The following is a 23436-nucleotide window of genomic DNA, read 5'->3' on the forward strand; positions in this document are numbered from 1 at the left end:
GGCAATTCGCGCTATCGCGTCGTCGCGCCTGGTTGGAGTTCAATGCTGAAAAGTGACGATACAAGATGTATCTCTAAGATTACTCCATTCCGCGTTTACCCTCCGTTTCATCTTCGAGGACCCGATCGAGAAGAATGCTGTTCCATTGTTCGATGATTAGAAGCAGAAAGTATTCAATATTCAACGTTTTGGATGCCTCTAACATATTAAATCTGTTGGCAATCTGTAATTGCAGAGTTTCGCGCGACAGGAGCGTGTAATTAGGGCTGAAAACGCGAAATGAAAACAAGTCGAGCGTTTATCAAGGAAAGCGTATCGCGCAGCACGGTGCCGTTAGTTTCGCGCGGATGCAATTGGGGAGCGTGGCAGCGGAGAAGAGCGAAAAAGGAAGGGTGGCGCGAAAAAATAGCCGGGACCTTGTGATTCCGCGACACGGTCGAATAGGACGTCGCAAATTTTCCTCCCCGTGGCGTCGAATAAATTCAGATTCCGCTGAAAGCCGTACGCGCGAACAAAGACAGCATTTACCGGATCGCGACTGCGGCTTTCACCGGCCTGACAAAAACTTTTGCTGGCCGCCTCGTCGTCGTCTGTTTCGTCGTTTTCTCTTGCATCCGAGACCCTTAACATCCGCGACCAAAGAAACGATAGTGGCAGGGATGAATCCAGTCTGAAATTTTTTGTCCATCTTGAACGTAACCTGTTTCAATTGCACGCCGCGCCCTATATACAAACTTCCAAAGAACTTTGTACTTCGGGTTCGAGGAAAATGGATTATTTCGTCCCGACCTAAGGTGCATTGCTTCGATCGAGGAGTTTTCCTCGACTACTCGCTTCTTTTTTGGTAGGAAATTTTACCAAATTAAAATAAATGAAACGTACGTGGATACGTTGGTAAAAAAGAGACGCAACTATACGAAGAGTAATTTCAGAAAGACAGATGCGGTCGTAGAAGTACGCGGTGCACGCATTATCCGAGGTTGTAACGGGGGGGTCGGCTAGCGGCCTCTGAATAATGCATGAAGTGCGTTTCATTTTTCCATACGAGCGATACAAACTTCCCGTCCCCAAGGACCCAAAACAAGCTGCAATCTCCGGGCAGTCGATGGTCGGCGATCTCCCTGATTTACGGCGTCAGATTTCGATTAGAAAGGAAACGTATATTGCGAGCACGATCAGGGGGAGGCGACAGGGGAAAAACCGTCGAACGGAAAGAAAGGGGAAAGAATAAGACGGAAAAGTACATAACTATCGGTCGATGCTCGCGCGCGATAAGCCACGAATCCTTTTCGAGGAAGCTCCTGCTGCGAGATTATCGCGAACTCTCTACGGGGAATCCTCGATGACCTTGCGATTAGTATCGAAACTTCTGAATGGGAGGGATTTAGTGCCACCTACGGAGCCTAAAGTCTAGAATCGCTCGGCGAACCAAGAGACAGCGCGCGACTCCGCCCGGCATTTCCAGCCCCGGGACAGGTAAATCCTCTTTCGAGCAACATCGAAACGAATTATCGTGCTGCTCGTAATAATACGGTTACAGATAAATGCTTTTAAGTTAAGCGCATTTGAAATTACGTGGCCCTTCGCCGCCGGAAAATATGCTGGCCTCCGCTGTGCGCGGATCGCACACCGACAACTTTTTACTTTCTTCGAACGTACGCGAAACGAAACTACGGCCGATCGAAAGGAGCAAACGTTGCAGGAACAAGTCACATTTTATCGAGATCGTATTTTGCTACTTCTGTTATTTTATTACTATTAATTAACGTTAAAAATCAAGACTTCGTTCTGGAAACGAGCGCTCTGCCCAATAAACGATCGTCGCTATAATAGAATCGAAAAAGTCGCGCTAGAACGGAGTAAGGAAAAACGTAACGAACACCAAATGGCTACTTTATTTTTCGAGATAGAACGGAATGTTTCGAACGGAAGTTGTTTGGTCTGGAGGAGGACAACGGCGCGGTAGCGGCAAATTGATTTTTACTCTGCTTTGATTGCCGGGAAGACTCGTGCTCGCTGGCCAATTGATTAATTAATTGCTTTTGTTCGGGAGAGCCTCGCGGGGTATCAATCACGTTCGTCGAGCATGAAATTCCGGAACGTAATCGAGTCCTTAGATCGTGATCGTGAAAGTGGCGCGCACTCGCCGGTTCTCGCGAAAACAATTAGTTGTCGATGGTTTTATTTCCTCGTGTTGCGGGTGTGCGCGCACGCTAGCGAACCGGTACGGTGGATCGATCAAAAGCGAGTATGAGAGCCCACGGTACGGAGGAACAGAGTTTTAAAAAACTACTACGACCGGCGGGGGAGGGATGGCGATGATGTTAATCGGCCGTTTAATAAAGGAAGACGCTTACCTTTTAATCCCACTGCGATAAACGCCACTTCGGAAAGAGTAAAGTAAGGCTGACGGTAATAAACGGATTAGAGAGTGCTCGTATAATTGCGGCGGATAAACGGCGGCAATTAAGCAAATGCCGGGGAAGACCGTTAAGAACATATTATAAAGAAGTGGTAAACTAGAGTGCGTCTCGCTGACGTAATTACGGTACATTCGCGTTCGTTTTGTTGCTAAATACATATTTGCCGAGAAATAATAACGCTCTCCATTCGTCGCGACGAGGGCCGGCGGGACGAGGGTAACGAGTGGTCGCGTTTTCAAGACGAAACCTCGAGAATCGTTCCGCCGCGATTTCGCGGACAGCCTTCTTCCTTCTTCTCGGTTCCTCTCTTTTCTTTTCATTTTTCTCCCTCCGAGCGGCTCGTCGGAATGAAGAGGTTATAAGGCAAGCAGCACGGAACGATACGTCACTCGTTATAGCTTTTTTTCGACGGTCGATCTTTGCTTTTTATCTCTGGCCGCGTAATAAATTTGGCAACAAATTGCGAGAACACAGCTTGCCTTCGGTGGGGTTCGAAGAAGGGGGATGAGACGGGACGGCGTTGCCACGGTTTAACTGGCCCGTAAGCCAGACTTCAGCCTGCCACGATTAATGGCCGAACCCGCACAGATGACGGCATTAATGGCAGAGTCTGTTCTAAACTGACTCGATTTTTGCGATGAAACACTACCGATCGACCACCATTAATCCTAACGATGAACTCGCGTGCAACATTTTTATTTCTTACCATCGACAGAAACCGAGATCTACGCGCGATGGAACCGTTCGCGCGTTTCGTATCGATCGTACGCGGTGGATGTTTGGAAATATTCAAAGGTCGTTGGACCCACGGAAATTAATCGACGCCTAACGTACTGGTCCGGATAGGCCGGCTCACCGATTGCGCCGTTAAATCATCGACGGTGTAGTCCAATCGAGAGCAAATGACCCAAATGTTCGCGTTAACCGACCGCTCCGATACCGTGGAACGTCGCGTACCAGGGGGATTAACGAGCAACGGGGATCGATCTTTTAAAAACGTCCAGAAATCCGACGACACCAGGGCAAAAAGTTTCGCGTTACAATCGAGAAGGTCGTTGGCGAGCAACCGGAACAACGCAAAAAGTCACACCGGAGACATAAAAGACCGCGGAAGTTGATAAAGGACGAAGCAACGAGGCTCGGGGAATTTGACGTCTAAGAGAATTAAATGTACCTACCCGGGCATCGAGATCGATCATTACGATTAGTCGACATTAATCATCCGCGATATGAAAGGGAACAATGGCGGTCGAGAAGCTGAAGGGGCGTAGTCGCGTTGCTAATTACGGTAGAAAGGGATTCCGGAAAGAACAATGCCTGCGAATAGCGTCGTGAAATTTCTCAATGGTTGGAGCGTTCTATACAGGGGCTTTTAAAGCGTGCATTTCGTTATAGTCTCCCTTTATTTGGCCGACAGTTTTATTTAGCCGATTATGACGCTACTGCGATTCTAATTAGTATCGCTAATAGGGTCTAGAGATACCTGCAAAGTACACCGGTCGAAATAATTAGAGTATCTTGCCCTCGAATCACTTTATTGCTCGAAACGTTTCGTGAAATTATTTCTACGTTACACGCATGGAGCCCAAACGCAAGCTGCTGAACCTTACGACGAAGAAAATGGCTCCTACGAAGAAATTCGCAGTAACGAAACCACCGCGAATCCGTGCAACTGTGAAATTTCACGAAATTTCCATATCTATTAAGAAATTTGTGAAATTTGAAATAACTTGGATCGTCGTACGGTTCCGCGTTATTTTTAATTGCGCGAAAGCTTGCTAAAAACGAACGTTACTGAAAATTCTTTTCATTTCTTTAAGTTGAAATCGCAATTGGACGTCGGGTGGCCGCGCGCGACAACGAGCGGCACGATTATAAAGCGAATCGAGGGCAGCGGAGTTTCATTTAACCAGAAATTGTTGTGACAAGCCGGCGTCGGAAGGAGGAAGGTAAAATAAAAAGGTAGAAAGAAAGACGGGCGAGCACAAATTACCTACAATCGAGGTCTGTTGCGCCGCGGCGTGTAATTGCATTTACGTAATTCGATTCTAAATCCAGGCAGATTCACCGGCGGCGTAATTAATTCTCTACGTACTAAATAGAACTTCGGCTTCGATTGCTACCGCGCCACCGCCGTTGCCGATCGTTATTACCGATCTTGCCGTTACGCATACCGTGTTATTTATTGCCAATTAGGATTCTATCGTTCCATTCCTTACCGGAGGAGTGATCTGTCGCGTCGGGGTTGTCTGATTGCTGCGTAATTCTGAACGGCAATAGCTCGACTTAAACGTCTCCGAATGCATCGACGCGAAATGGAGATACCGTGAGTTATAAGAGGCTCTCTGCCAGAGTAACCTATGCGCTTCGTTGATTGCTCGCCGAAATTACGAATTTCACGGTTCTTCTAGATTCGTTCGAGCCGCTTTCTCTACGACAGAATGTAGGAAATCGGAACTGCGAAAACAAATGGCTGGGTAGAAAATGGTTGGATCGATACCGTGTATATTAGCGAGCTGACAAGCTCGATCCTGGCGCGAGTAATTAACCGGCGTCGTCAATAAATGAAACTGTCGGTACGACAGCGTCCGTGACTTTCTTGTCGCGATGGGGCAAGAGAAATGGTGGTGGCAAATTAAAATCCGGACGGAAAAACGTATCGTAACGGCGTGTCGCGTTCGCGGGAAATAACGAATTAACGAACGAAAGGAACTGCCGCTGACGGAAGTTAAAAACACAACGGCTGGCGGTATCGGCGCGACAAAACAGCCGGCCGCGTTAAAAACTGATTGAACGCGGGGAAACCCCACGGAGCGCAAAATGCTCATTACGCAACGACAAAAACGAGGTAATCATGGACACGTTCGGACCAGATTGTTGCAACGGGTATAAAATTACCTCTTGGACTGCAGGAATGTTTCGAAAGGAAATGGTAGCCTGTGTTTTTCCATTGTGTTTACATTATGACGCGATTAAAAACTATCGTTTCGAAAGAATTCGCTTCGTTCCAGAATTCTTTTATGCCTCATCGATCAATACGCGTATCGTATTGATGTCGAACATATCAGGATGGAAATGAGATACAGGGAAGAATGCGAACCGATAAAAGTGTTCGTGCTCCTTACTGTCTGTCAGGCCCGTAGCGAGCCTGTTTTTTATTACGTGACGGTACCGCCATTGTTGATTATTAAATACGGCTAATAAATCGCAGGCCGTTAAAAGGGCCCCGGCTGTCGAACCGACAACTTTCTTCTTGCGGGGCGTTAAAGTAACCGAACGTTAAAGGGGAAGATCGATCGGCGATTACGATCCTCGGATCCGCGGGTTCCAGCGTCCGAACAGCCGGTGTTATGGCTGCACGTTTCGCAGCTTTACGAGCCCGACCACTTTGTCATCGAGGGCGGCAGTGACGTTCCGCGAAACGAGCCGACAATAATTTATAAGGAGGCCACGCCGCGATGCGTGCTGCAATCATCTATGAGAAGAGAGCAGCAGAAACGTTTACCAATAGCATGTTTCACGGGGCGCTAATGACACCATGAATATGTATACACGCACCGGGGTGGATGAGAGCGAGAGTGGTCCACCGACGGTGCATACAGGGTGTCCTTTTAACACCCGTAGAACCTGGACCGAGAAATTGACGAACCGAAGTCGAGGTAATGGATTCGACTCCACTTTTTACGGAAACATTAAAAACGCACGCGGGAAACATAACGAAAAGAAATTTACATTTTTATTTTCCTGCGTTCCATCGGAACGGCGATTAATCGAGTAAATATTTCTTTAACGGCTTTAAAACTTGGGAACAAAACGGTTGAAAAAATATTCATTGACAACTACAAGTAATTACGTAACGAGAGATGCAGACAATATTTGTTATACGTTCGTTGGATCGGCGTATGTATTTTGATAAACGCGCACATCGCGTGAAAATAATAAACAATACGGATAGTAGTCATTCGAGTGACGATCGTACAACGCTTCGGGAGGCAAATAAATATTTTTCCGACAAACGATGCAGGCCGAATACATTCTTAATTGATTAAAAACCGTATAAAAAAATTATCTTCGAGAGTATGTTATCTCCTTTGATGTTGCAATTTCCAGCGAGTTCTTTTGCACGCATTTACGTGATACGTAAACTCATAACACGAAGCCCAGTTAGGAAAAGATCATAATGCAACATCAAAGGCCGCTAGGGCCAGAAAAGCCTTCTGAACTCTGGAAATTAAAGCGCCTGGAATCAAACGGCTCACCGTGTAGAGACAGTCCGGGAGATTAAGGGAGGGCAGCTCTCGGAGCCTGGGTCCGGAGGACCTGAAGAGAATGACGAGGAAATGGGCGTGTCCTTTCTACGCTGTAAAACAAACAAGACCCGTTAATGATGCGAGCTGCTAGTTAGACAGGACCAACGCCGGCCCTCTGTGTCGCTTTGCATAGGAATTCGTTTCACGTCATCCGTGTGCATTCTTAATACATCACCCGAGGGTCGGTTTCGTTGCTCGACGGCCAGGCGAACACGATCTATTTCTATCGTTTGGACCGGCCTGGTTCCCCTCGATCGCGAGGCCGAACCGATCGATGCTCGAAATAAGCATAAGAGAGACTCGCCAAGACATTGCATCTTGAACGCCAAATTATTAACCCTTTGCACTTCTATGTCGAGTGTGATTCGACGTCAATTTTTATCTCAGGAGCTCCTTCGTCAAGTCCCACTCGACATTTTTTCAAGTCCAAACCAAAGAGATATCGTACACTTGAAAATTACAAAACACAACAAGAGTGTAAATAAAACAGATATTTTAACAGGTAAATTTCAAATAAAACACTTAAAGGCGTTGGAAGCTGCTGGTAACAAAATTGAAATATAATTCGGAGTGCAAAGGGTTAACTCCTAAGTTTACTCAAAAAGTACAAGCGAAAAGAGACTGTTAAAGAACTTATTAATGTAATATATTGATGGTAATGTAGACACAGTAGTTACCAGATAGTATAAGACAAAGTAGCGGAACGGATGACGAAATGTTTTACGCAGTTATGGGTGGTCAGTTCCGCGTGATACGTCGCAGTTGCATCATTATGTGAAATATATATATATAGTGACAGTGAGTTAGTTATTCCGTGCCACCTTTTCCGAAGACATCACGATTAGCTTGCTCGAGAATATAATAAAGAATAAATAATCTCGCGTAGCGTTTTGGAGGGTATATCGTGCAGTGAAAGCAGGCGTCCAGGGGAGGCTGCGGTGAGCTTCGATTTCGGTGCCGACAAACCACCGAATAACCGTGGAATTATTTATCGTTTAGCTACAAGGCGGTTCCGTCAGGGCAATAGACGCGTCGAGACGTCGAAGTTGGGTTCTCCTCGATGAATTGCCTCGGTACATCGACCTAACAATACGTCTGCATAGTTCGCGTCCAATTATGACGATAAGCAAGCGGGAGTTGCGTATTGTTTCGAGTTCCACGAAATAACGCAGCCCGTTTACCGACTGATAATTACACAACTGTTAATATCGGTGGGTCTTTGGATGGTCGGAGGTTAAACAATAAACTCACGACGGTGTATGAGACGACTGAGAACGACGCCGGGCTGGACGGAAGGCTAGCGGCGCGGCGGTGAAATAATTTAAACGAACCGGGCAACGCGGTGTGCATCGGTCAGGTGACCGTTCCAAATTACGACCGGCCCACCGTGGCGCTATTTATTAGCATAGTTTCTTATCGATTACCATATTCCCGTCGTAAATTCCGATTAGAAAGCGTATCGTAAATCCTCGAAATCAGGTTATTAACCGGTCCCGCCGACGCTTCGGTCCATAAATCGAGTAGCAATTTATATAATCGAGTGCACCGAGAGAGAGAGAGAGAGAGGCGAGGGTGTCTTTGGGATCGGTGTCTTCTTAATATTCGCTGATAAGACGCGACCGATAAGCCCAATCTCGCGCATAGATGGTTCACGGTCCGTTGGCTCGCGTACCACGTAGATTAATACGGGAGATACAGACGCCGCGTACGCGTACAAGCGACCCGCCAACTCGGAACTTTGGGACACGTTGCCAACCGAAATTTGCAAATTAATTGCAGCCTCGGAAATAGACGGGTCTTCGTCTTCTAATCCCGATGTTTCGTACCAGTTGATAGCAGGTCACAAAATTGAAGACTTACCTTTTCGAAGAAGTCGAGTCCCCAGTCGTATCACGATGTTCTGCACAGCTTCGATCGTCACTTCCACGATCGTCGAGCAGACGTACTCCAATAACGAACGTAATGTCGCGAAGATAGACGACGACTGGATTCCGAAGCCGAGCAGCCGTGTAAACGTTTCGAATAACACGTCGTCGGAATCGGGACGGCAACAATAATGAAACGAATCGTGGAAACGTCCGTTCCGTGTAACCTTGTTTACGAGTCAAAGCTCTGCTCGAATCGTGATAGATTCGGCTCGGAAATCACGTCCAGCTTTTTTTACTCGCATATTTCGAACGCACAGCAGTGCTCGAACGACCAACGAAACGCAGAGCGGACGATTACGAACGATTACGTTTCCGATAAATTAGAGCGACGCATCGAGTGGGTCGCGGCGCGCGTATCAGCGTCTGAACAGCCCCGGTTCATAATCAAAAAACCGCAGCTATTAGTCGATGCGCATAATTAACGGTCGTGAAACAATAATTACTCGGGTCGTAATTACGCGCGGATGGGTTTGCGCGTAGAGGCACGGGCGGAAGAGCCATCCACGGCGAACGGTGTAACGCGGAACGGAGAGAGCAGCCCGAATCGGGACTCGTTAGTTACAGATTCGCGAAACTAGATTACCAGAGTAATTGTCTTGGCAGAAATCTCCGGTCCCTAGGCCTTTCTCTACACCGACACCCTCGAGCCGAGTTTTCGGAACAAAGCCCGTCCAGACGATCCTACCCAACCTGGCCCCGTTTCGACCGAATCGGGAATTGGAAACCTGCGGCCTTCCGATCCGCGTACAAATTAGCCCAAGCGTACCTATTACCAATCCGATTTCGACTGGATCGCTCGATAGCCTCGCAAATTAAGGCCTCGTGACACCGCGCTAATCAAACTTGTGCGTTCTTATTACCAAACTACGATCGGAAGGTGGGATACAGTGTTGGACTTTCTCGAAATATTTCACCGTTCTGGAGGCGCGATAAAAAGAATATTTTGACCGCATCGTAAATCCAGCGATCGTTAAAATCTCGACGGATCTAGACCTTACCGTTTCTTTGGGATCCGCGACGGTCGGTCGACAGAAAGAACGCGCAGATTGCACGAACGAGACTGATTGGATCGTCCGGAATGTTAGCGGAATTCCCCGCGAACCGGTAGGCCCAATTTACCGGGCGATGGCCAACCAGGATCGGACGTACTCGTAAAACCGGGCTTTCCATTGGTCCGGAGCGGTTTGTAAATTTATCGCTCGAGCTGGTTCGCAGCGACGTCTAATCATTAGAGGAAGCTAGGGGTTATTTAATGAGGCGCGCTGTAGGTCGGCCGATCCGTTGTTCCTCTCTATCCTCTCCACGGGACTCGGTAACCGAGTTTCTTCTCGCTTCGACCGCTCTCGATCTCGGCCCGCAGGAAATCGTTTTTTATTATCGCGTGGAACCGCTGTCAACCTTGACAAATTGCGCCCCGTACGGCCGGTTTCCGAGAACCGAGGACTATTCATAATGCGCGCGAGCGCGTGGCCGCGGAATTTGCGAATTACTTTTTTTCGACGGACGTCCCACGCAACGGCGGGGAACCGGCATCGACAGATCGTTTTCGCCGGACGACTGTCTGCCGGGTGCGGGGCATGCGCGTTCACCGACCGAAGGAGGATCGATGCCGATGTGCACGCGTGTCGTAACGAGGAACCGTGTTCCGTACCGAGTTTCGGATCATTGATTGTTCAAAGGATCATCGTTTAGTATGCAGGATCCGCCGGCGGCTCGCTAGGTGTACGTACATCTGCTTAAATCCGGCTTACGAATGTCACCCCGCCCCCTCCCTCGCCACCCTTCCACCCATCCACCCTCTCGGAACGAGGGGCGGCAATGTTTGCCACCGGACAATGGAAAACCGTAACATTCTCTCGCCCGGGCTTGTTCTTAATTATGCAGCACGATGGAAGAGGGTTTCTTTTCCGAACCGATACGGCGATTATATACTTTTTACGTATAAATATGTACAGAGGCCCCGGGAGTACGAAATTATAACAAATTCATTTGTTCGATGTTGCGTTACAGGGTCTTTTCGAAGATCCGACTTGCCCTCAAAAGGAATTTGCAACGAGTCCTACGAACAGCGAAGGAATAATCCACGTCGGTTAATTTTGTATTTACGTGTCTGTTTTTCGTCATGCATTATATCGTATTATTCAATAATAATAATAATATATCCTTTATAGAAGATTTACGATTCAACGATAATATCTTAACGATCTAATTACGATTTCCAATATTAATTTGCATGCAAATTGGCAGGAAAACAGCACGTAGAACGCGGGGATCCGTTCCTGTAGAATCGAGCCCTCGTGCCGCGTATTTTCGAACGATATTCCGTATCTAGTGCGTAGAAATTTCATCCGGGTTTCTAAGAAATTGGTTTGGCTACGAATCTAGATTACTCGAATCCGGAGAAACAGAACGTCCACGTTGCGCTAACGGGCTCACGTTTGTCTGGCGACCGATCGTCGGCGGCGTTTCGCGAGGAAACGCCTCGTCCTAAGTGGAGGGAATTCGCGTCACGAAGAACTTAAAGCACGAATTAAACCCCGCTGGTATCGAATTAGAGGGAAGAAGAGGTAACGTCGCTAAGCCAACTACTTTCTATGCGAAGCGAAGGGTGTACGGCGCGGCGCGGCGTTTCCGCGAATCCCGAGAGGAATGGCGCGCGGCTGCGTTCTCGTCAGCTCGCATCAACGTTCGCAGACGGTTCCCCGTGCGCGTTGCGTGCCATTCACCGCGTTGATTGCAAATTTAAATCTCCTTCGTCACCCTTTGATGTCACGCGCGCCGTCCTCCCCCGCGGCTCGAATGCTATATTATTATCGATTCGGTTTCGTTGGCAATTTCACCGGCGCGGCGGCATTCCGCCGTGAAACCGTCGCTCTTTTCGCTCGTTAATTAACAATTGCCCTTTCTCTTCCCATGTTCGCCGTTTGAAATTTCTCAGCCGCCGATAACGTAATGACACGGTATCAAATTTAGCGGCGTCGTCGTCGTCGTTGCCCAAAGTCAACGACTACGATCGGAGAAAGTACACCATGGAAAACGTAAACCTCTTGCGTAAGAAAAGAAAAATTCGATGAGAACTTGGTTGCCCTAGCCACTCGCCACGAACGTTTCCTTCGAAGTACAGCTTCGAGAGACGATCCTCGAGGAGAAGACTTACCTGGAGGTAGCAAGCATCGCAGCTCCGTGTTTTTGCAACATTTTATCCGTCCTCTAAAACAGGAGCTTCCCAAGTACGAAGCTTTCGGTGTTTACGATTTTACACCTTTCCCATCGGTTTTGACTCGTTCATTAACCGAATTCGCTTTCGCGCGCTGTACGAGACCCGATTCGGGCAATATTCTCGGTAACGGGTTGTTCCATCGCGCTAACAATCAAGCACGATCATTTTCGCCGGACCATCCCGAGCCCTCTCGGTTCCCTCCTCCCTCTGGAACGTGCAATCAAAACCTCTTCACGGAGCGCGAACGTCGATTAGTGGAGCGGTCGTTTTTCGGGTTTCTTTTTCAACGCCATTTTTACGGCTACTTAGTGCCTCTGTTCCAGTGGCCGTGCCCGTTAACCAGAAAATCCCCGCAAACAGCGTGATTCCGATTTTATTCGACGCGCCGAGCAATAAATTGCGGTCGTTACGCGGAATCACGAATTTGCGTTTCCCACCGGCGAAGTGTTAAGTGTACTTTCGTAACTTTCTCGCAGCTATTGCTCCCCGCCGGGCACGTCGCTTCGCGCATCAATCACGATTGTTATCGCGCGCCACGAAATTCTGCTGCTGCCCTCTGAACGCGCGAAAATCCTCTCGCCTTTATAAATCATATTCAACCGTTTCGCGATTAATTGCGCGCTCTAGGACCAAACTTACCCTCGAACACATTTTCGTGTCCGATCTATCTCGAAAGAATACCAGGAGGATTGCTGATAACGCTAAATCACGTACCTTCGAGCCACGAAATATCGTGCCCGAAAGATTTTCGAATTTTCGGAATCAAAGAAACCGCGTTTCTATATTACTTTCTATATCTTGGACGATATTTATAACTTGATAACTACTTTCTAGTTTCGTTCCGTTTTTACCGTTATCGGTTAACGTTTAAGATGTTCCTCGGCGCGTGGAACGATCGTATATATGAATTCCAAGCAGCGGAGCTTCGATATAAGAGAACGAACTTCGGCATTGTTATGTCATCGGTATCAGACTTTCGACGAAATTCGTCCGAGTACGGGCGGAGGCAGCGGTGATTTTTCTACGCTTTCAGCTCTCTTTGACACTGAAATTGAGTTTTTGAACAATCTCGGATTTTCCTTGGTCGCGATATTTTTCTTGCCTCGCCCGTCTTTAGCTGACACAGTTTCCCACGGCGGTGGTACGAGTTTCACAATCTCGCCAATAAATTTAGTTGCGTTCAAGTTTTCAGCTTTAAGCGAAACGAACAGACGTACTCGAATTTAGCTTTCCAAGAACTATCTCGCGTCGTCGAGGTTCGAAATAATCGACAGGGGGGGAACGCGACTCGTTCGAAAAGTTGATTTTTCGCACGGGATCGGAATTTTGCGAGACGAAACTCTTCTTCGAGCCGAATGGAGCCTTTTTCACGGCGTGGCCGGCATCGATCGTCAGAGTCGATCGATACGTTTCCGTTTTCCCCGATCCATCGGCCGCGTTTCCACCGGATAAAACGTTTCCGGTGGCCGCGAGGCTTTCAGGCGACACGATGCTCGGCGGTCGCAGTGTGTACGCACGCACTCGATCCGCACAATCAGAACCTCTTAGCGTCCACGCAGAGTCCGATCGTTCGTGGAGTCTCTCGAATAAAATCCGGAGGCCGAAATAAACGTCGAAGCTCGCAATCACCGTCGCGACGCTGCACAGGCCCGGCCCACCTCCAACAGGTGCCGAACGATAATTATCCGAGTGCCAGAGCCGCGAGATGCGTCCCGGAGATATACGACGCAGATGTTTTGATACTCGGGCTGGGTTCGTTCGCTCGGTTCGAAAAAAAACAACGAGGAGAGAAGGAGCGGACGAAAGAAGAAAAAATGGGAGTGGACGAAGACGTGGACGAAGACGAGGACGAGAACGAGGATGAGGACCAAGGGTCGTGCTAGACCGTGGTCGGGTTGTAAAGGTAAAACGTTGACGCAGGTAGAGAGGCGCGAGAGAGCGCGGAAGGAAAGCGGAAGGGAGGAGGAGCAACACGAGACCGAGCGACCTAATGAGCTCCGGCTCCGGGACGAAAATAATTATAGAAATTTCCTGCCGATGAACGAAGCACCTTAAGAAAGATTGCCTCCCATTAATAAGCCACAGACGTATTTGCCTCCAGAATTATAATCAGGCGGAGCCGAGACCGGCTAACGCTCGTGTTTCCGTGAAATTCGTGCGGCGGCCGCGCAGCCACCGACGATCCGAACCACGAAACGATTTAGTTTAGATTAATATGCCACGCCGGTGTTCCGGACCAAGGCAGACGGTCAGAGAAAGACAGACAGATAGATAAAGAGAGCGCGACAGAGAGAGGAGTTCGCCTTTCGACCTTATTGATTTTCCTCTCCTCTTGTTCTCTGTCTCGCATGTTACCCGTTCCCTTTTTCTCGCGCGTACTCCTTCGCAGGAGAACTTTCCTTTCTCTTACTCTCTTGCCCGCTCTGTCTTCGTAACAAGCCAGACGTACGCTCCACCGGAATGAACAGAAGTTAAGCACCGTACATAAATTAACCGTGGATTAGCTACGCCCCATTGATCAACGTAAGAAGCTTCTTCTCGATCGACCAACGAATAAACCTACATTTCGTATCCTCGACGAAGAAGCACCTGTCGACCGTGTTTCATCCCAGCAATTTTCTTTTTGCCCACGAAATCGATGTCCGAGTTGCCTAATTGATTGCTATCGTCCGCCGTGTTTATACACGAAACACGGGACGACCAAGTTTCGTCTAACTAACCTCTGACTTTGCCCGCTACGAACGCAAACGTTGCGGCAAAAGTCCGTTACGGAATTCGCGCTCAAACTACGTTACCACATGATCGATTCTCTGGATTTTTAACTAATTATATTTCTATTTATTTTTTGATCGATCGACGCGAGGAACCAACCTTCGTGCTTAGCGATCGACGTTTTAATTGAAAAAATCGTTTTCGGCCGACCGGCGACTAGGTACACAGTCAATTATATCGAACGCCAGCAGAGCGTTGATTAACGATTAACGGGATCCCGTTAATAACGCGCGACTTGGAACAATAACGAAGAGGAAACGAAAAGGTTGTAATTACAGGATGCGCCCAGATTTTCGGCTCGTAATTAATTATCGTTCGAGTTTATTTATCTGTCGTCGCGTCGCGGCGCGATAAATTTATCCCGACGATTTGTTCGGAATCCCCGTTAAATAACGCGCTTTTCGATTAATCGCACCGAGGTTTACGCAAGCATCGCTCGTCACGCGGATTTTTTGCTCGTTCTCGACTAATTACCTAATTCCCTCCGCCCGCGAACCTACGCGTCGCCTCCCTCTCGAGCGAATTTTTTTTTCGTTCTCAATCATTGTATAAATTAATAACGACGCGATCAGATGATCGTAGAAAATACGCGAAGCAGCAATTTCATAAATTGCAAACATGCTAAGCTCACGACTAAACTATAAGACAGGCCTTTGCACGTTACTCTTGGTTCTATGGCGTCGCCTCCAATGCTCGCCACCAGAGGGATCGCGTTCTCACAAGCGCTCGACCGACCCCTCGATTGCTATATGTACATTCTTCGAACGACTTCCCAATGCTGCATGTAACTGGATTTAATTTCGCTTTGTATAGTTTTTCTGGTGCCATTTTTCTATACAAAATATTAAATCTTGCCCCTAGTATAAGTAACTATTCTTAAAACTGTCTTGTAAGTAACATTAAGTGCGACGGACATTATTTAATGTTAATATTACGCGAGCTCTATGTTGAGTCATTAGCCTAAATTGTAGGCCTAGTTATAAGTTAGCCGTTTGTACGTTTAGATTTATTGTACCCCCTTGTATATATATTTATAATTGTTTACTCGGCACAATAGACGTTCGTTAAAAAAAAAAAAGTGATGGACATTCGTGGTAATTTTGGTCATGCGCACTGGAACGCCGTATACACTTAATTAGAATTTAGGGTACCGTTGGAAAAATTTAAGGAAGTTACAGGGAAAGAGACAAAAACAACCCCTCGGTTGCTATATGTACACTCCTCGAACGATTTCCCAATATCCCAGTCGTGTAAGGCAGGGCCTGCTAGAAAGCCTTCCTGATGAGTCGCGCCCCCTCCTTTTCTTTTTTCTGCTTTCCTACGAAATTTTCATGAGATCCTAACACACAGTTCTACGAAACATTACTAAAAATCTGTGGTGTGTCTGTTTTGTCGCGGTGTATATATCTTGGATCGAAGTATGGTAGCATCGGTTGGCAATTCCGAGCATGGTTTCAAACGAAAGCGATGACCGCGGTGATTTCGCGTTGGTTAAACGGCCGTATCGATTGTCGGGAGGATGATTTTTCAGCGGAAAGCGAGAAGGCGGGTGTCGGGTCGGAGAAAAGGCTCGCGAAACGCGTGGCCGATTTGCATATGAAAGCCAGCCACGGTTTCCGCCGCTGCCTAGGCCGTTGTCGCGCGGCAAGAACATTGATTGGCAGCACGCGGTCGTGCCTTATTTCGCCTTGTGTCCCGACGCCGAGGAATGGCACGCACGGAGCCGGTGTCCGGCAGTCCGGGGGCTGTTTTTCCAAACGAATAAATAAATGGCTGGAATCGGGGACGCGCGCACGCGGAGGAATGCCAATACGCTCGAAAAGGAGAACCGGGATGCTTGGCGCGAGGCCTCGCGCTTTTCAGGCGTCGCGTGTTTACCTAGGATACACCATTTGCATAGCCGGGCCGTGTTTCTCGCGTGTTCGGACCTCGTCGACGATACGCCTCGACGCTGTTTTCCCAAATTTGCCACGCGTCGATTTATGCAAATCGCCCTACTCGATTTAGAGCCGAGCTTTTAGCGGATGGTTCTCTTCTATCGCGATAAAATTCCGAACAAGATGATCGGTGTTATCTTGGGACACCTTGCGCCTCGTTTGATCGTACTGTCATGCTGTAGGGCCCCATGGCATTTTGACTGCCACGTCACCCATATATGGGTGACAGGATTTACAATTATGATACTAGAAAAATTAATTCTCAAGTTAAGACGTTAAGGGAAATAAATTTGAATAGAATTTATGTATTTTAACAAGGTTACGGAAATAAGTACTGAAACAAATTTTAGGTTATGTAGCTTACAATGGTCTAAAATCAAAATTTTACTTGTGCGGAATATTACACGGTTTTCATCTGGCAGTGAACGTGATAAAAATAAGTATTGCTCGTAGCGATAAGGTAAGTCATAACCGATACACACAGTAGATGATGAACTTGTTGACTCCTTTACGGGTAAAACAAACGTTTCATACGCCTAGACCTAACCCGGCTGTACCTAAACCAAAAATTATAAAAACATACCGCTCCTGGCCCTCCGGGCTCATTTTCACGTCTGACTTTGTAAGAAGTTCGTCAGTGTTCAGTCTCCGAATAAACCTTAGAGCATATCCTGATATCTTTGTCCGAGTAGTTGAACCCTTCCAAATCAAAACCATCCTAATACTGTAACGCCGCAACTATTTGGACGAGTCTGCAGCTTACGGCATAACAGTACAAAGCCGCGCGAACGATCGTAGATCCGGTGGAACCGACTGGAAAGGTGCGTCGATCGTCGGACGCGACTCGATACGAGCTGCGACATAAACGGGGAAAAACTCGAAGATGCTGTAAACGCGATTTAATAGCAATACGTGGGACGTACGCCTCGCTGGTAGGAATAATGGTCGTGTCGTTTCCGGCGACGTTACAATGCCGAGTAATTTCTTGTAATAGGCTCGCCGCGAAGCAAAGAACGCGTTTTATGGCGTTTCGAAGGAACCTGCTCTCGTCGTATGCGACACGGGTTAACACGCACCAGTCGATTAAGTGTAACGCTTTTTCCGTGCCGGGCGACCGCAGCTCCCGATTTCTCGGCTCGAGGCGTTTCGTCGGGGAAAAGTCAGCGACTGTCACGATTTTCGATGGGTTTTCGGTGCGGAGTCGGTCTACCCGACGAGGGAACGAGGACGTGAGAAAAATGAGCCGCGATTGCACGCCTGGAAATCACCGACTTCCGCGCAGTTCCCGAGGAGGAAACAGCAAAAAGTAACTACTCGTCCGCTCGATCTTTGTTTGCGAGAGAACACGGCTCGGAAACGAACCGTGCTATTGGAAGCAGCCAATCGCGTTTCGGTCTTAATTACCAGCACGCCGGGAACCGTTGTCAATTTACATAATTTAACCGGGCAATTATTTTCCAACACACAATCTGTACGGAATAATTCGTAATTATTTATTTACGAGATAAGCGGTTCGTTTGGCAGAGCCGCAATTGCGAGCTGTCTAGGACTCGCGACGTTCCTCCTGGTTACGTAATGGGGAATCGATCCAATTCTGGTTGGCACGGGGAAGATAATCGAGAGCGGGCCAACGAGCGGGATTAATTATTGAGAAGCAAAAGGTTGGACTCCAAGGCGGTTCGGGAAGTCAGCAGTTCGTGAGCCACGGCACGCTCCGAAAGGATGTGCAACGCTAGCAGTTCCCCCCGTTCAGGTGCAATTAAATCCAAGAGATTCCACGTCGGGTGTCTCGGTCCGATGACGAAATCCAAATATGTGCCGCGTCGTGCTATTTTAAACTGGAACGAGGATGAGGCCGAGCCTTGAAACGGGAATGAAGACGACTCTGTCGCTTCGAAAGACGCGTCGAAAATGTGAAAATCCATTCGTTTTCGATTAGTCTTGCCTCGTTTCCGTGTGGTAATTTAAGAAACAAATCTGTCGTTGGAGAGGATCGAGGTACGCGCGACAACCGCTCGCGATATCGAAGCTCGAAAGTTACCCGGTCCATAGCGGAGCTTTCGTGGGACTGTAATTATTCGGGAAGCGAGAGCGGAATTCGCGGATCACGCTCGTAACTCAGACAGTTTGAACGGAGCAGTCGGCTCCGAACAGAAGTCGTGTCGTAACCCCGCGGAAAGTTGCGGATCTCCGGGCTTGGAAGTTCCGTCAAGCGACATTCGTGTGCCCGAACAAACTGGGGAAACCTGCTACTCCTACCTGGTGGCGTGTTTGCCAAAGACGTTTACAACGTGCCGTACTGTTGATCCGTTCCTCGACAAATACCGGCGCGATAACGGCGCCGACGATATACTGCTAATAGCGGATTCCGAGTTTCGACCCGGGGTAAACTCCGGAGATTAATTTTAATGCTACGCGAAACCATGGCCCGACGCGTTTCTCTGTCCCGAGCAGATTTTTCCCCCGCGTTATAAATCGTCGCGCTGGAAAATTTAAACGATCAAGATTAGAAATAACGAACCGAAATAACGCCTCGATTATCATCGTGTTTGCGTTTTCGTTGGAATTATTGCCATCGTCGTTTCTCTCGGCGAAGAAGACTATTCCCTGGCGGTAAAACGAGCGGGTTAAATGCCTAAAAAGTCACGGAAACGGTGGACGGGTCGTAGAATGCAACGCGATAAAAGTTCCGCGAACAAGGGAATAAATACTACACGGTCATCGATGCGCCGAAAAGAGAGAAGGAAGAAGAAGCTGTACCGTATCGGGGTTGGCTGCAGTGGCTTCGTATAATTGAATTGAATCGAAGATTGAAGCGTACACAGTAAGAAACGGAGAGGCAGAGTGGCACTGGCCGGATAGAGGAAAGTTTAGCTAGCAGGGAGAGGGATCGGGTTAGGGGAATGATAAAAATTTTCTAGGCTCCGGGCAGACAGATTGGCCGACTACTAGGACTGACTGGTACCTTCGAGCCGGCAAACTTTTTACAAACTTCTTACCCTTTTCTCATCCAACGACTAACCGATCTTCGACAGCCCGAACAGATTACACGGCCAAGTTCGGGGCGTACGTCGACCGGGCTCGGTAATTTAAAAGTTTGTAATTCACGGGCACGTATATTTCGTTGTCCGGCTTGTCCGGCCCGCGATCCGTGGAATTTTCAAATTTCTGGCCAGGGAAGTCACCGAAATAAACTTTGAATCTATCAGATTCGGAAACTTCGCGCTTCGGTACAAACGCCTCCATTTATCATGCTCGAAAACTTGCCGCCTCGAATAGAATATAGTTCGTTCCGCGCAAAATTTCGAAATTACGTTCCTCGCGATAAACGTAAAGTTAATAACATGGCGATACCTTGGCCCTGAGTTGATAATTAATTAGAGTTACGAAGCCCTCGGTCCGAATAGACGCAAAGAAAAATATTGAACCCATCGAATTCGGGAAGTTTGTTCGACGAAGCTCGTTCAACGTCTCGGAAACGGCATCGTTGAAAGCCGAGAGGCATCGTTATTACGCGATCACGATGTAAATCTCGATTAACACGTAAGAGCCGATCCATTGAATCGCCACGCTTCTCGAGCATTGTTCCTTTAACGAGGCGATGCTCTCTGGCTTCGTGCTCCCGCGACACCAAGCGTTTTCTTTGTGTTGAAAACCGGTTGGAGACGTTCCCGGAGAGTTACGGAACGACGCGTCGCGCGGAATCATAAGCGCGACCATCCGTTGAAATTACAACAATGGGAACGGAAACTGTAACGAAGACAATGCGGAGAAAAATTCTTTGAACGTGTCCCGAAACGCGACAAATTACGATCGGAGGAAGATTAACGAACGAACTCCGCGCGGAAAGTGTCGTTCGCAATGTCTCGATAATTGGAGAGAAAATAACAACGCCTCGGACGCTACGACAACGTACGATTTCGAATTACGAGAAACTCCGCCGATTTATTTCCGGAAAAGAACGATCTCGTCGACGAGGCGAAAGACTCGCTTCGATTTTTGCGATAGAATCGGGGCGTTTTATGCGGTTGGTTCTTCGGCCTCGTGGGAACTTTACCGCACGATCTAACGGTTACACTCGTTAACACACTTATCATTGTACGGATGATTTCTACGAGGAATCGTCGACCAGATTCATCCCCGAATTCCTTGCACGATCGTTATAAAATTAGGAAAGAAAACTTGTTCGCGTGATAGTATTAGAAAAGAGTTTCTAATAATAATAATTTCAGAGAATTTTCAACGAGTCACTCGTTCGGACGGTTCGGTCGGTTCGACGAGGTACGCTCGACGCGAGTTCATAAAAATGATTCCTCCGGCGGCGGTTAGGTCATGGCGGAACTCAGTTCGGACCGCGTACACGGTGTTTACGATTTTTGCAGACAGGGCTGATCGTGGTGGCTCGTTGCACAGCTTTCGCGAGTCCCGAGGTGTAAATAAGCAGTCGCCGAAATTGCGGTTGATTACAGGGAGTCCGGTGCATTCGGTTGTCTTATTGCAGGCCGCGCGATTCTGCGAGTACATCGCCGAGGCGTGAACCTTTGTCCAAATTTAATAATTCATGTTTGCGAGGGAACCGGGCAGCATCGTCGGGGATCGTAACGATCCGATCGAAAAAATAAGCACCCACCATCGAAAATGGGGATATTACGATAAACATTAGCGGCGCGTTGGTATCTAGTAATTTCTGGCCTATGCCTGTGGTGCGCCGGTGGCTGCTCGACGCGCCCGATCGAGCAACCGCGATCGATCGATCGGTATTTATCAGTGCGTGTTTTTGTTCCTCGAACACTCGTGGCACATAGGGATCTGGGGAATCCGAACCGCTCCTCGCAGGAACGAAGCTGTTTCAGAAATCCCTTTGATAAGCGTTGTTACGAAATTCCACCGAAAGAAAAACCACCCTCGACGCGTACCAACCACTCTACAATTTATCCGAAATTAAGCGTAATTAACAGATACCACGACGCGGTAAAATACGCAAGGTACTTTGCACGTTCGTTCTTTTCAACGGGAACCGTACGTCGCGTGTTGCCCGCGCAGATTTTTTTATCGAATCCTCTCGAGGTTGTAAATCTCGAGATTGTCAGGGTTCCGCTCCGCTATGAAAGTCTCAGGTTTCTTGCAAAAATTTACGTCAGAATTTAATATTCCCTCCGCGATCAGAAGCTCTATTTTTCTTCCGTTTTTCCGCATCGCGGGTATGCATCGGTCGGTGTCTCTATATCATATTAAACAGATAACGTTATTCGAGAAAGCACAACAAAAATTTCTGACGGTTCGAAATTGTCATTTTTCCTACGCTAAAAGAATATTTCTTAGATCCGAATTTCAAAGTAAACGCGCGCACGTCAAACGGATTCTTTCGGGCGCGTTCGTGCGTGTCTGACAAGGAATTTTTAGGGTATTAATTTTTCTAGCAGCCGTTCAAAGTTGCCGTGACTGTAAATGTTTATTTCGGGGCGCACGAACGAGCCCGATAAGCGTGACCGGGGGAAACGCAGCCCCGTGGCAGCTAGTAAAAATCGTTTCCGACGAAACGGACAGGTGAATCGAACAAAGTTTCTCTATTGGTGCTTGCGCACGCGGCTCGATTTCGTCACGGCGAGCAATCGCTGCGAGTTGACTGCGGGGCGAAGTAGTTTCTAGCCAGGGCTCGATTTACGACTTTAATTTACTTCACCTACGCGTATCTTTCCCTTATCCAGGCCGGTCGAGTGCGCTCGAGGCCGCACGCAATGCATGCTTTATCGAGCGATACGCTTCCGGGCTGCCGCGGAAACCGATACTTTTTCGCCGTCGCGATAACGTCCTCCGCTTTCGCCCTTGCGTTTTCTCTCCGAGCGAGCCTGCATCGTCGAGGCAATGTTTCTTGACCCCAACTCGACGCGTCGGAGGGTGGTCGAGCATATTCGATGCGTGACTGCGGTCGACCGATTAAAAATCGAGGCACGCGCTAGAAATTACTTAAATATCCCGTTAACGATCGAAAGCAATAACGGGGCCCGAAACCTGGAACCATTCGAGAAGATGGAGGGTCCGATCTTTCCACGTCTGCTGGAAAAATTAAAAAGCTAGGAATCCTTCGTAAACCGTTGTACGATCGTTTCTCCAACCCCCCGCCGATCCGATTTACATAAAGCTTTCCAGCCACGGTTGTAAATAATCCGTCCGTTGTTCGGTAAATTATCAACGTCGTTTGTGTAAACGTTTCGATGCAGCTCGCGTTATTCTCGTTTGTATATCAATAAATCTCGACGGATCCTGCAAATGCTTGTAACGAACATTTTTCATCGTCCGACAGAGGTTCTTGTCTCTCGGTTTCGCAACAGTTTTACCGCGAGCTCGAGTGGACGAGCCGAGCAAAAAGCTGCTCAAAGCCCGTCGCTCTATTTCTATCGGCCGATAGGCCGATAAACTTGAACGAGCCTGTCGAAGAAAAAGCGTGGAAACGAGACGCGATCGTTGCCCGGCATAATGGATTCTATGGACGGTAATATCTCAGCCGACTGTGTAGCAAACTTTCTTTTTTACCCCTCTCTGTTTCTCTCGCTCGATCCAGCGAGGCGGTTACTCGTTCCGCTGATACGATCGTTCCTACCTTTTTCGCCGTTTCTTCCTGCACCAATGTCGACATCGGAACTGGTTATCCGGGAGGGAACTCGCGCTGAAAGTGTAACGCCGCTCCTCTTCGCGTTCCTATTTCACGCCGCGCCGCCGCGTCCGAAAACGTAAAAAGAGTCTTTTACCGGGCAGCCGTTTCGCGGCAAACGTCGAATCTACGCGCTGCCTGCACTTCGATAAACGTAGAAAACCATCGTGTCTGTAAATAAGCGACTACGAGCC

This window comes from Colletes gigas, unplaced genomic scaffold (assembly GCF_013123115.1).
Source record: "Colletes gigas isolate AHSC1104 unplaced genomic scaffold, ASM1312311v1 Colletes_gigas_Sc00021, whole genome shotgun sequence".
NCBI classification, from domain to species: Eukaryota; Metazoa; Arthropoda; class Insecta; order Hymenoptera; family Colletidae; genus Colletes; species Colletes gigas.